At 37.9% G+C, this 14,421-nt stretch overlaps 1 protein-coding gene across 5 annotated transcripts in view; it reads left to right on the forward strand.

Annotated features, from left to right (window-relative positions):
• Positions 1–14,421, forward strand: part of LOC110980534 (uncharacterized) — a 140,298-nt gene that overhangs the window by 10,594 nt on the left and 115,283 nt on the right. The gene's annotated exons all lie outside the window — the stretch shown is intronic.

The following is a 14,421-nucleotide window of genomic DNA, read 5'->3' on the forward strand; positions in this document are numbered from 1 at the left end:
CGCTCCCTTTATTGCAGCTGGTCAGTATACACTGGTCAATTTCCCTCCCTCCTTTGACCATTGATTAGTTTTGAATTAGCCAACCCTGACCTATCTCTTGTCAAACCGCCTACTTGCCTGTGGTAGGTTCCAGCAGCTAATTTTCCCCAGGTCAGTAGATTATTACTGTAGATGCCCAGGCAGTGTTGATGGTCCCTGGATTGATGTGATGTCATCATGCAGAAGGCTTCAGCACAGAATCTTAGAGTTAGCTGAAATTGCTCATGGTCATAGAAAATTTACCAGCAGAGCTATAGACATGCACTAATCAATAGCAGCTCATTCGCTGTGATCACTACTCCCTGACCAGTCCGATCTCACTCTGCTGTGTCACCACATCTTCATGCAAGTTGCATCAAAGCCTACATGTATATGTAGATAGATTATTTGACAAACATGTACCTTAGAGATTTTATTAAAATGCAACCTTTTCAGTTGGTTACTGTCCAAGAAGAGAAAACTGTGTGAAGAATAAAGTACCTGTGCTGTAATCAATTTTGGAGATCTAGATATTTGTTTGAGCCGTCTAGGTTTTGTCCTGTTTTACTATTCCAAACTTTATAACTGGCATAACATACATATATTCCTGCAGAAACAAACAACAGTTGTGACTTAGCTCATTAATAGTGCAGATAGTACATGTATTTGCAGCCGGGTCATATTTCACACTTGATTGTGAAGTGAATTTACCATGGTAACAGCTAAATAATGAAAGTACAGTTGTCATGCAACCTGCTTTACATTTGCTAAGGAAATTATGAATTAGCTGCAGCAGTAAATTAATAAATTTAAAGATACTCCTTTTGGTTTATCAAACCTGATAGCATTACATTTTCATGCAGAAAGAGAGGCTAATCTGACTTGACATACACATCTATAAAATGGAGATAGTATTCACATCTAGGTCAAATTTCACACACACTTACATTTAGAAAGACTACAAACCGTCTTAGTATATCAATAAAGATCTGGAAAGGAAAATGTTGTATAATTCAATTATTCTTCATAAAATGTCATTTTCTCCTTCAAGGTTATGAGTTCAGGTGTCACTTGGACATATAATTGGTATCATTGTGAGTGTCTGAAATTACAGAATATACTGTATAAATAACCCGACACCTGTGTGTCAGCATTTTTCAATTTAGACAGTCATACATGTACTTGGGTGTCGTATAAGAGATGTCTAGTTCATGGATTCCTGAGCAACCCTAGCAACCAGATATTTTTATTAGTATGGTAAGCCACATGTAGCATTTAGTCGTGGTCAACTAAAAGTACATGTACATGTACTTTGTTAGATGAAAACGATTTCCTGACTTAATAGAATGTTAATGTGACCCAGATACTGTGCGGTAGGTTTATCTGCTTGATTATATCTGAAAATCTGGGAGTAAAGGAGAATACCAGTTTCTTACCTTCCTTGCCAAGGCCCTACATACTGTACATGCCTCGGAACATTGCTCATGTTGAATCAAAATGAGCGTACTCTACATGTGTGTAGCAGCATTAATTAAGATTTTAGAAAAAATCAGTACATTCAATTGACTTGTCATTTGGAAAAAAGTTATCTTTCATGTCTTTTAAAGGGGAGAGAATAAGGATTACTGTCTTGTTGGTAACCACCAAATTGCACATTTGAAAAAAATCCTGTCCACTTCAATGAAAACACTTTACATAAAGGTACATGTCGGCCTACATGTACCTGTAGCTATAACTCTTTAGGCATTTTTGCAATCTTCAATTTTGCAGAAACTTAATGACTCTATTGTTGTAAAGCTTAAACTAGCAAAGTGTATCAAGACAAGCATTTGCCAGTCTGTACCTTTCAGAATGGGGTAAAATCCTTCAAATCACCTTGTTAATTTTAAAGGATCTACATGTACTTGAAAGATTAGGGTTTAATCTGTTCAGCAGGTGTTCATCCAGACTTATACCTTTTCAAAATGTTGGGAATTCAATGATTGAAACTTTGAGTCCAAGCCATCTGTATTCATTAATTTATACTGAAACTCTCTTTAATAAAAGGTTACGCTGATTTTACACTATCACTTTGTTGTAGTACAAATGAGTTTGGGTAGGTACTGGTAAGTCTAGTGCAGACTTCAGCGACAGCAGTCAGACAGTGATTTAACGTTTTGCCGTGCTTGACTAGGCACTACATCACTATCTATTCATGCAAGCCACCCACATGCCACGCTTGTAAGACAGACATCGTTTCAAATTACACAAAGATGAAAGAGACCCGTTGAGCTGGCAATTTCCTTGATTCACTCCTGGACAGCTATATATATGTGTACTTCATCTGCCACCCTGCCGTGTCCATAGGCCAAGTCCCCATTCACTCACTGCCACTTTGGAAATAAAAACTGACTCTTTTACCTGAAGAATCAGTGCACCAAAGAAACAATCTCCAGCAAGATGTATCAGTTTACATACTACTTACTGCAGGAAAAAAATGGAATAGTCCATTTTCTTATGATATTTGTGCTTATCTAGTTTCATGACAGGGCTTGAAGAGTGAAGATTTTTGTGTAACTTTTTTGATTGATTACGGTGTTGGGGAGGTTGTCACGTACATTGATTCAACTCTTGATGAAATTGGATGAAATTCAGCTCCAGGCAGACTTTCATAAAAATGTGTGTCACCACCAAACGATTCATGTCTTTTTGGGAGAATCAAATTGTGACATGTTTCAGAGGCAAGATATTGCCACATTTTATTCCAGAAATGCATGATAATATTTAGAATACTTCTTAATGTATCCTTGGGTATTTACTGAAGATACATGTAGATGAAGATAAGAGTAGATTAAGTTTAATGCAGTACTTTCCCTTTATAGTTACTGTCTGGTTTGTACTGTGGTTACTGTCATCAGAAACAAAAGAAACTAAAAGAGCAGTTGGTATGATGACATTGTTTATAAAGTGTTTTTGAACCAGGAAAATAATTCAAGTCAGAGGTCTCCATGTGATGTGGTCAGATTGTTATTACTACAATTACAGTTTAGGATAGGATGAGATACATCATATGTCCCTCTCGACTCTCTCAGTAAAAGTCATCTTTCTCAACATCCATTAATAAAAAAAACTCTCCTCTGCATTACAATTTAAAATTTATTCAGTTTAAGTTGGCAGGATGTGGGGTTTTCATTCATCAGATTGGACTTATTTTCAAGAGATGCACTAACCTCACATTTTTTCCCACACTCTGAGCTCTGGAGTGTGGTATCAATATTGTGCTTTTTTATCATATACGTGTATCATCATGCCATCTCTGGATATCTTCACATTACTGGCTGGTTAGCTTGTGTATAACCAAGATCATTTGATATTAACACACCCAAGGATATAGGCTTTGACCCTGTACTTGGGAGGCAACCAGCTGGCCCTAATTACTTTTAATCTACAGCCATAGGTCTGGTATTACAGCAACAGAATGATTGATTGGTCCATTACAACAGCCGTAGGCTCCTATTGGTTGGCTTATTGTCGAGGGCCAATCCCTGTCAGACGTTGAGAAGGATTGTATGCAGATGAGGTGTCCTCTTTCAGCCGTTCATCAAGTTGGAAAAGTACGGCTGTCCAATCTTTCTAAATGGATTCTTATTACAGCATGTAGTTGGTGTTGGTTGGTAAAACAGACTTTAATACATTTGATTCAGGACTACAATTTGGTTATGAAGATATTTCATTTTATGATCACTGTAATTAACATATACAAGTACATACATTACATATACATCTTTCTTGATTGAATTTGTTACCCTCTGATTAGTGAACAGATTTAACTAAAAATGTCACTGCATTATAATGTGCAAGGAAATAATCACCTTTCATTTTGATATGAGCATGAAACAGTTTTACATTAGATAGGAATGTACATTTTAACCAACTTTCAACCAAAAAGGTTTTAAAAATAAATTGGCTGCCCGTTAACACACTGGATTAGTTGTCAAGATCATGATAAATACATGTACAGTGTACATGTAGGCAAGACTTTGTTGCAGTTTATAAGACCAGTATGGAGGTTTGTTTGTCCACATGTTAAGTAAATGTAATTAGTGTATGGTCAGTTTCATAAACTTGAACTATTACGATTCATCTTCATTATTTGCGCTGGCATTGCATGTACTGTGAGTCAGTACAAGATTCCCATGTCTATGCTTGAAGTTTGGTTGGCCCACCAATCACCAACTATATGTTATAATCCACTGTGGATTTTCCCACGGATGGAATCCCGCCGGCTGGAATGATGAGGATAAATAGAATAACCAGGAGGCACTCAGTGTTGTTTTGATAAAGAGATGCACTGGGGCAGATAATGATGAAACCAGACATGAAACATGTGCATTGCCTTCCCCTGACAATTTTTTACCATTGCACATCCCAAATATCCTTTTTATGACTTAGAGGCTGTTTGGTTTACTGCAGTGGCTTGTGCTGGTTGCGTGTGTTTATAAAGACATTTTGCTATCTACTGCTGATAACTGATGAACTACATGTACATGTCGCTCACAGTCTGGCTTTAGGCATTGTTTGATGTGGCATCTTTTGTTTTTGGTTTGTGAAAGTATTCATTTAAGCATTCTTTATAGTCTACTTGCATTTTTTATACTGCTTTTATATTCTTGCGCGATTGAGGACCATAGTGTAAAGGTTCTTGTATCATCCTGAGGTGTGGTTTAAACTTATTTTTGGTAACTTTACCCAAAAATTATGCTCCTGCTTTAATTACACATGTGCCTTGTATGCCTTTACGCAATAGTGTAAATTCATATAAAGCCTTCTTACATTATCTGTTGTACCGGTAGTTACCAAGCTCAGGTGTTGCTTTCTCTTACACTGATTTCTCTGAATACACTGGACAATCATACCACAGACTTTGTAATTCTATGCCAGATAAATGTATGGTGCGCTGTGCCTTGTATGCCTTTACGCAATAGTGTAAATTCATATAAAGCCTTCTTACATTATCTGTTGTACCGGTAGTTACCAAGCTCAGGTGTTGCTTTCTCTGACACTGATTTCTCCGAATACACTGGACAATCATATCACAGACTTTGTAATTCTATGCCAGATAAATGTATGGTGCGCTGGGCCTTGTATGCCTTTACGCAATAGTGTAAATTCATATAAAGCTTTCTTACATTATCTGTTGTACCGGTAGTTACCAAGCTCAGGTGTTGCTCACTCTGACACTGATGTCTACGAATACACTAGACAATCATACCACAGACTTTGTAATTCTATGCCAGATAAATGTATGGTGCGCTGTGTGGCTATAACAAAGATACAGTAGTGTGCCTTAAATACTTATGGGCATATAGAGGTTAGAAGATGTGCAGGATTCTTTGTTGACAAACCACTAATATCATTTTTAATCAGTTGTTAATGAAGGCTGTGCATGTGATAAGGGAAAAATGAAGGTAATTTGTATTATCTGATAAGTGAATGCTGTCCACATTTGCACACAGTTTTTTCCCCGAGAAAAGAATTGGTGTTATCAGCATAGAAAGACTGCAATAAGACAGCATGTACATGTATACATTTAGGTGCATACATGTACATATACACGTATGTGATGAGCTCATGTACATGTACATGTATGTGATGAGGTCATGTACATGTACGTGCATTTGTTATATCATAAAGGTACCATGTAATAGAAATGTCTTACTGAAATCCTGAAAATTGCACCTTCCTGTTAATTTAATTAACCTCTTATTCAATTTTTGTCTGCCATTTGTATTTTTTGGCCTTTTTGGCTTTATGTTAATTTGAATTTGCATACTCATCAGCAAATTTGTGATGTAACCGACGGCATTAAACCTCAATGTTGCATTGATTCGTGAAAAAATAAACTGCTAGATTTTTAAATACTTTGCTGTCAAAGATTTTTATCTCTCTGGCAAATTCTTGTTGTATAAATCGTCATATCTGTAGAGAGGACAACATAAGAAATGGTTACACTTTTAGAAGTGTTGAAAAAGCCCAGGAGAATGTTCTGGGTAAAACCCATGGAATCAGATAGGGTTACAATCCAATCCACATGTGGACTGAGCCAGTAATCGAAACCTAGCTGCAGAGGCGAAAGCATGTTACATTACATGGTATAGGTAATTCCAGAAGTCATTCATTTAATTCACTGTTAGGCTTAATCGCACTATCATCATTGAAGTATTTTGACCATCACAAACTCGTCCCAGACTTATTTCCAAGGAAAGTGCTTGTGGTAGGCCCTCAGATACCACAGCACATTCCTACCATCAAATGGCATTTTATTACAAATGTAATGATCCCAATGTTCTTAATGACTCAGATTTAAAGACTAAAACAAATAGAGTATCACCATGCTGATTAATTGTGGCCTGAATGTCAGCTCCTTAACCTCTGATGTCTCCTAGCATGAGAGAAATTTTAATATTGGTGGAACAGTTGAGAATGAACTTCTCTTCTTCATCCATTCATTCAATTTGTACGTCAGTGTTTTGAAGAGTGCTGAATTAATCCAGGTCCAGTTTATTTAATCTCCAGCTTTTCAGCTCAGTATTTCCGATGTATTTTTTAAGTTGAAGGACAAGAATTTAAATACCGGTCCCATTTAAAAGGCACTTGACCCATATTGTTTCAAAGATGTTGATCTTTTTCTGGGCTTGACATTTTGTTGATGACTTTCTTCTTACCATTGCTGACATCACCTTCCTATAGACATTCCCTTTTGCCATTGCTTGACCAGTGTGTGCAGTGACCACTTGAATGGTAGAAAACTGCTGTATTGATGGCACTTCAACCATGGACTTTTGGGACCCTAGAAATACATGAATATGTCAACAAACTTACATGTACCTGTATACTGTATAGTGTATGACGATTCAGGCAACATACATGTATGTGTACATTCTGAAGTCAACCTGAAGTTATTATGCTGACAAATTGATCATTCTAATTTCTGTAATTGGTAGAATTTGATTGACAGACACAAATGTCCAAGGAGATCAAATCTCTTTTTGTTGTTGAGCATTGTTGTGACAACTGTGTCACCGTTCCTTTGTGAACATATTAACCCAGCCAAATTCTATCACTAGAGTTTATTGGAATCTCTTAGGATGAGTACTGCAGTGTTAAATTGGCTGCATTTAATGTCAGATTAGGTATGCCACAAATAAGGAGTCCAGCTGTTTATGTGCACAGTTTCTTCTACAGTGTTGAGTTTTGAAAGGATGTGGTAGGTTGCTAGTAAATCACTCTAGGGAGTTAGGGTTAAGGTGACTCAACATCACACAGGTTTTTGTACATTTCTTAAGTGATGTTTAACTTGCTGAAAGGGACATATTCACCTGAGTTTAAAGTGGTATCTACATGGACACACATGTAGATGATAAGTTTGCTTTTCTAGCAAGCAAGCGAGTAAAAATCCTGTCACAAAAACAAAAACAAAAAAATCTGCTGTAGTTATCAGAGTGTTGGGTTTATTTTTTCTCATTTATACTGGGGAGCCCATTCAGATTAATACAAAATGTGTTCTCCGGTGAGTCCCAGTGCACAAAACAGTTGAAAACACTAAGGTGGTTGAACAGTTAATACATACGTATACACTACACTTAAAAACACACAAAAAACAGCATGGCCCTAAGAAGAACTCATTTTACATAAGAGAGCTCCCTTGCAAAGTCTTTTACACTAATGCACAGGGATTTTTTCATAGCAGACAGCAAACTACATGTATTCCAAGCTTGTGCTCCTTGAATATCAAAAGTTTTTCTTCCATATTCAGTTCTAGGAAGATTACATTTCCAGCAGTAGTATTTCTGGTCTGATAGAATGTTGTTGTTCATTAACCACTTGCTGCCGGGGGACCCATTTTTAAGCACATAGGCTTTATCCATGAAGGCGGGGGAGCCTGAAACTGGGACAAAAGAGCTGGGCCTTATAACAAAAGACCGTACTCGGAACAAAAGACCAGGCTGCTGGGAATTACCGACATTTTTTCACTCTGGATAGTGGAGATAATTCAGCTTTGTTTCGAAACAGTATACCACGGTTTGGGGCATTTAGAGTGAGTGGATTACCACTGGGGACAAAAGTGCTCCACCACAACAGCAATGAGCCACCCAGCACCGCTGCATGCTAATCTGGCCCCTATTGAAAAGAGGTCAGCAGTGCAGTGTGCCAGGTTTGTGAACAAAAGATAGTTGTATAACACGGCACAATCTGGGCTCTTTTTACAAGGCTGCAGGTCTGGCTGAAATACTCGGGCGTCAATAGATTTTGTCTGTCAGGCTACAGTGGCCACCAGACAGTACTTCATGTGGGTGTTAATGTCTATTAATTGAAATGATGAATTTTTGAAGATTTTTGAAAACTGAAAATCTTGAAATTCGCCCGTATGTGTGCAATGCATTTTTCAAACCACCTGGCAGCATTTGGTTAACATACATGAAAGTACAGACATTACTTAAGTATGCCACGACTCTATTCATTGAACATTTAAATACCATCAAAACCAAAACTACTAAAGAAACATAGGCATCTGCAATCAAATAAGCCAGTTACTTATGGTGTACGCAGTCAGGATAACAGGAGCAGTTAGGAAATTTCTTGTAGTAGAGCAAATTTGGTAAAAGGATGTTGTAAAATAATGACAAAGTCAGGGTTGTTGATTTTTTGTATTTAAAAAAAATGAAAAGAAAAATCAGATTTTTAAATTTAAATCTGATTTTTAAAAAATTTAAATTGGATTTTTATAAAAAATGTGAGACAAGTTGGCTCAAATGTCTATTCAAAAGCAAGCAAATTAGGTGCATGTGTAATAGTTTTATTTTATTTATTTGTTTTGTGACAAAATTAAACAAATTTGGATTTAAATTAAGAAATTTAAACCAAGTAATTTGATTAAATTCACAAATCACCATATCCTAGCCCTGGTGAAATGCATGCAGTACAACTAACACCTACCAATACATGTACCCTCAGAGAAGACACTTCAAGCTAAGGGACTAGTGGTGGAAATGAATTGACCATGCACAAACCTGACAGTATGGATCCATTGTTAAGCAAATAAGTGAGGGAAAGTTACAACTCATCCTATTTACTCACCATTAGCCTTAGGCAAGCATTTTCTTCCAGAGTCAAGCTTATCAAATGCCTAACACTGGCAGAGATAGATAGTTGGCTTCCACTATTAAACAGCACCCTGTTGTGTTTTATTAAGTCAACAGTCAAAAGCATCATTACTTTTGTGTATTTATAGCCAGATAATTAACGACTATCCGGTCAAAAACAGGTGTTCAGATATGCTTCAAACACTTTGATTCTCTTTCCGAATAAAAATTGCTGACATAAAGCTTTTTTCGAAGAATAGATCAAAATGAAAGGTTAATTTTGAGCCAGGATGTGTATGGATTTTTCAGTGACGTTTGATTTCCCTAATCAAGTACAACAGGTGCATTAGAAATGGAACAGTATATTGTGATTATAAATTCACAGAATATTAGTTCATCCATCAATGTATGAAGAATTACCTGTAGATTGAATGAAACGTAATTATAGGTAATTGTTTCCTCTCCACATCATTGATAAAATTAAGTGAATTTGATTGCATGAGTGCCCATGTTTTAGGAGATCGTTTGACATTGTGCTTTCCCTCAATTTTCAGTAGATCTTTTAAGAGGTTGTGAAATGCAGGAAGAAAGTTACATGTGACACAAAAAATGTACAATCAAATATTTAGTACTTACACTTGATGTATGTATGAATTCCAAAATTCTACACCACATATTTTAGTCAAGTCTTCTGTGTAGGGTAACCTTGATTGACTTCAAGAATGTTGGCCCTCCTTTCAAGAGGAGCTTAGTGTGTTATCTGACTCCCAAGATGCACTCAACAGTTGTTACATTGGTGGACCTGAATGGGTTTCAAATTAGTTAATGTACACCATAAATACATGCACAGTGTACAGTACATGTATGTCCATGCAGGAAATTTCTCATACTGAGTAAGGTAGCTCCAAAGAGAGATCATGTATTAACATTCTGTAGCTATTCACAATGATGTCTTATGCACTTTTAAAGTTCAGTGCTTTATATAATGCCAATATTCATTTTTATCAATCTTTTGAAATCCATATTCTCTGTTTGCCTTTCTTTGCTATTCCAGTCTGTTCAGTCGCTAAGTCTTTTATTAATCACCATCTGTTGTACTCACATGCCAGTTTCCATTATTTCTTTGTCAAGAGGACTAGGTATTAACAATTTTGTCAGTGACTCTGGGAAGTGTCATAATGTACATGTGTAAATCCAGTGCTGTACTCTGCCTAGGCATGGCATGTGGTGCAGGGCAGCGATGTACATCGATTTAAGTAGGTCAAGACAAGTCCAGCGTGTACTGAGGTCTAATTCATTGGGATGCATGTAGGACATGACCTACATTATCAGACAAGCGTGCCAGTGAGAGGGAATTATGATACATAATTGGAACTAGATTTGGTGGAGGACTGGAGGGGATTGCTTTCAGGAGAGGAAAGGGGGGCTTTGCCTACATAACAGAAATTGACTAACTGGAATTGCTTAAAGTAGCTTGTTCTATCATCAAAGACATCCTTGACATATAACTTATTGAAGGGAAGGGTTACACCCAAAATGACCCTGAGGGGAGCATAATTTTTTCTAATGAATTATTGAAGGAAGCACAGAGATTCTACTTTGGATCTCATAGTTGCTTGTTGAATGATACAGGACGCTGTCCTATTTGGAATCTTTGCTACATGTATGTCTTGGTACCAAAGAGCTTGTGGGTTTGGAGTCTGGAGTAGTTTGCTTTGGAATCTAAGCACTGAGTAGCTGAAGAAATGTTTGTACTAACCTTTTCCTTAATTTGAATCCATACAGGTACTTTACTCTAATGGTTTAGTAGTAAAGATCACCTTGCATTTGGGCGCCTGTTCAAGGCATTGAAGGTATTTGTGCAATATATACATGTATGCTGCTGACAGGGTTAAATTTCTGAGTTAAAATAGGAAGGAAACTTTGTAAATCTGTGACTAAAATGTTGTATCATGATACATCTTGTTTTCCTGTCGATGGTTAATTGTCATTGCAGTGCCAGTTGGCTCATTGTTTCTTATGAGTGCAACCACCCACACGTGTACAGTTAGCCTTGTTATGAATACTGTTTATGCATTAGGTCTGTATTGCTGGAGTTAGCATCAGAGAGGGTTGATCCAGCCAAGCTTAGAAACCTGCAAGTGCCATTTGAATATATACAATCTTATGCATTTTGAACATTTGATTTGTCCTGCTCACCAGTAAAATAATCATTGAACCAAACAGGTGGCCAGGTTTTCATTGTAGAATAAGCATTTTCTGGCACACTGATGTGCATATACATGTACATGTAGGTTCGATTGACATTCATTACTTGAATTACATGTACGTGTACATGCAACAGACTCTCTAATCCAGACACTGGAGATGTTAAGTCACTTGCAAAACTTGATTGAATACGTTTCCCTCCCCTGTATGTACATGTACCTGCTGTAAAAAGAAATTATTCTTAAGTGCCAACATTAAATTGCATATTCATAAATTGTCTACAGCACGCACTGTCCTATGACAGTTCAATTAAGTGTCACATCTGTTCTGCTCTAAGGTTTTGAAGGTTGTACAAAGTTGTATACTCACACCGTAAATGCAATTAGGATAGGAGTTGTGATATTTCAGTGAAGGGGAAGTTTGCTGAATGAGTAGGATGAAACCCCATAGTGCCTTTGTGCAGTCAGGCAGATAGTGGTACATCTTGGTAGCTGAGTTTCCCATTTTGGCTAAGCAGTCAGACCTACACCCCCTAGTCCCCCACCCTCCTCTAGCTAACTTCACCCCTCCCAAATGAACATTGAACTCCTTTGGAATTTGTTAGTTTGGATAGCTTCATCCTTTAAACCCTCTAACATTGTTCACAAGAGTGTTCTTTTTAACATTAAATGAAGCTCTATAGGATGTGTCTGTTTTTAAATGAGGCTTCAGGGCTCATTCAAGTACTCAGTTATTCAATGTAATCCACAATCTTACCTCCTTCCTGGAAAATCTTGAGAACTGAGGGATGTGAGGAGTCCAAAATTCACCTTAAATTCACCCCAAATTTACATGGAGTGACATTATTGAACATGAACAGAAATATAACTTACTTTAAAATTTTCAATTGGCCAGTATTGTTGAATTTTAGCAAGACTGCAATGAAATTAACCCATTGACTTCTGTACCCCTAAAACCAAAGTTGTATTTTATTGTGTGATGGGTAAAATGTGAAATGGAAACTACATGTGTAGTGTGTACATGTACATAAATGGAGCCTGTAGTACAGGAGTATTAATAACTAGCAAACAAGTACATGTAGCTGTTTAATGGTCATATTACATTTGTTTTAGCTTTCAAGAAGGATTTGAAGTAGCTTGTAAATGGGTTGGTGAGCGTGAGTTAAGCGGTGTTGAGTATCTGTGTACTGGCGCCTTCTAAGGCACCTTATGAGTATCACTTGTGCTACAAGGGTGACAGGCAGCTGTTCAGGCATCTTTGCATGATTGGAGAATTGAACCAAGATGCATTCATCACCATGGATTTCCACATCGTAGGAGTCCATTGCCAGATGAAGAGATGTTAGACTTGTGGAGTTGTGGAATTCTTGCATATTTCATTGTCTGTTGTCTGTAGACGATAGCCATGCCAAGCAGTTGTCAGTGTGATCTGCAATTTATTGAAAGTGCTACTTACAGTAAATGTATGTCATGGGCAGCTGAACTTCAGCATTTTTGCGGTTAAGACTACTGTCGTCTGAATATTTTGGTGAAGTGGACAGTCAATTGCATGAGAAGATTAATTGGATATCTTATTGCTGAAGTTATGTAGTGGTTCACCAATGGCATCACATCTACCGGTAGGAAAGTATTTCAAGAAACAGATAAGTTTCACATGTACATGTACTTTTGCACGCCTGCAGTTGCAAGTTCTGCAGTTTTGCAGTACTTTTGTTCCTGATAGGCATGTAGACATGAATCCTTTTAGTTCATCCTAGTTAACCACTTCATTGTGGGGTATTTTTCAATATTGATGATGATGGGCCGGCATGACTATCATTTTTTCCGTTTTCAAAATCCTTCAAAAATTCATCATTTCATTTAACGGTCATTTATAGCCGCACAAAGTAATCTTTAGGCACCTTCATTGACGCCCAAGTATTTCAGCCAGGTCTGCAGCCTTGTAAAAAGAGCCCAGATTGTGCGGTGTTATATAACGTTCTTTTGTTCACGAACTTGACTCAGTGTACTGCTGACCTCTTTTTCAATTGGGGCCAGATTAGCATGCAGCGGTGCTTTGTGGCTCATCGCTGCGGTGGTGGAGTGCTTTTGTCCCCGGTGGTAATCCGCTTGCTCTCAATGCCCAAACCCTGGAATACAGTTTCAAAACAAGGCTGGATTATCACTTTTGAGAGCGAAAAATGTCGGTAATGCCCAGCAGCCTGGTCTTTTGTTTGGAGTACGGTCTTTTCTTACAGGGCCCTGTTTCCTTTGTCCCAGTTCGGAGACCCCGGCCACCCATATAAACCATATGTCTCCGATTCTAGAGTTGCCGGTAGAAAGTGGTTAACAGGTGAAGTAGTAAATAAGACCCAAAAGATCCAGTTACTTCACCTACATGTATCACAGAAGCGTGAAGAACTCTCATACATGTAATCTGCTTCTCATGTACCAGTACATCGTTCTCATGTGATGTTTTCTTATCTTTCAGGATGTCTTGAATGGCCTTTTTTCTTTACTTTTTAATAATTTCCTGATGTGTACTCTCAGTAAAGTCCTATAAGGCCTTGAAAAATGAAATAAATACATGTATGATGTGCGCAGCTGCATGGAAAATGCAGCGTGGCATAGGAGAAGAGCATGTGCTTAAGTGCCCATGTGTGCAGTAGGCAGGGCTTACTGTGCTGGATTGGTCTGTTGCTGTTTTCAACATGGTGCCCATTGTGCTTAAGTGTTCATGTGTGCAGTAGGCAGGGCTTACTGTGCTGGATTGGTCTGCTGTTGTATTCAAGATGGTGCCCCTTGTGCTTAAATGTTCATGTGTGCAGTAGGCAGGGCTCACTGTGCTGGATTGGTCTGCTGTTGTATTCAAGATGGTGCCCCTTGTGCTTAAGTGTTCATGTGTGCAGTAGGCAGGGCTTACTGTGCTGGATTGGTCTGCTGTTGTATTCAAGATGGTGCCCCTTGTGCTTAAGTGTTCATGTGTGCAGTAGGCAGGGCTTACTGTGCTGGATTGGTCTGCTGTTTTCAACATGGTGCCCATTGTGCTTAAGTGCCCATGTGTGCAGTAGGCAGGGCTTACGATGCTGGATTGG

The sequence above is a fragment of the Acanthaster planci genome, linkage group LG01 (assembly GCF_054643075.1).
Source record: "Acanthaster planci isolate LZ-2023a linkage group LG01, COTS_SCS, whole genome shotgun sequence".
Classification (NCBI taxonomy): Eukaryota; Metazoa; Echinodermata; class Asteroidea; order Valvatida; family Acanthasteridae; genus Acanthaster; species Acanthaster planci.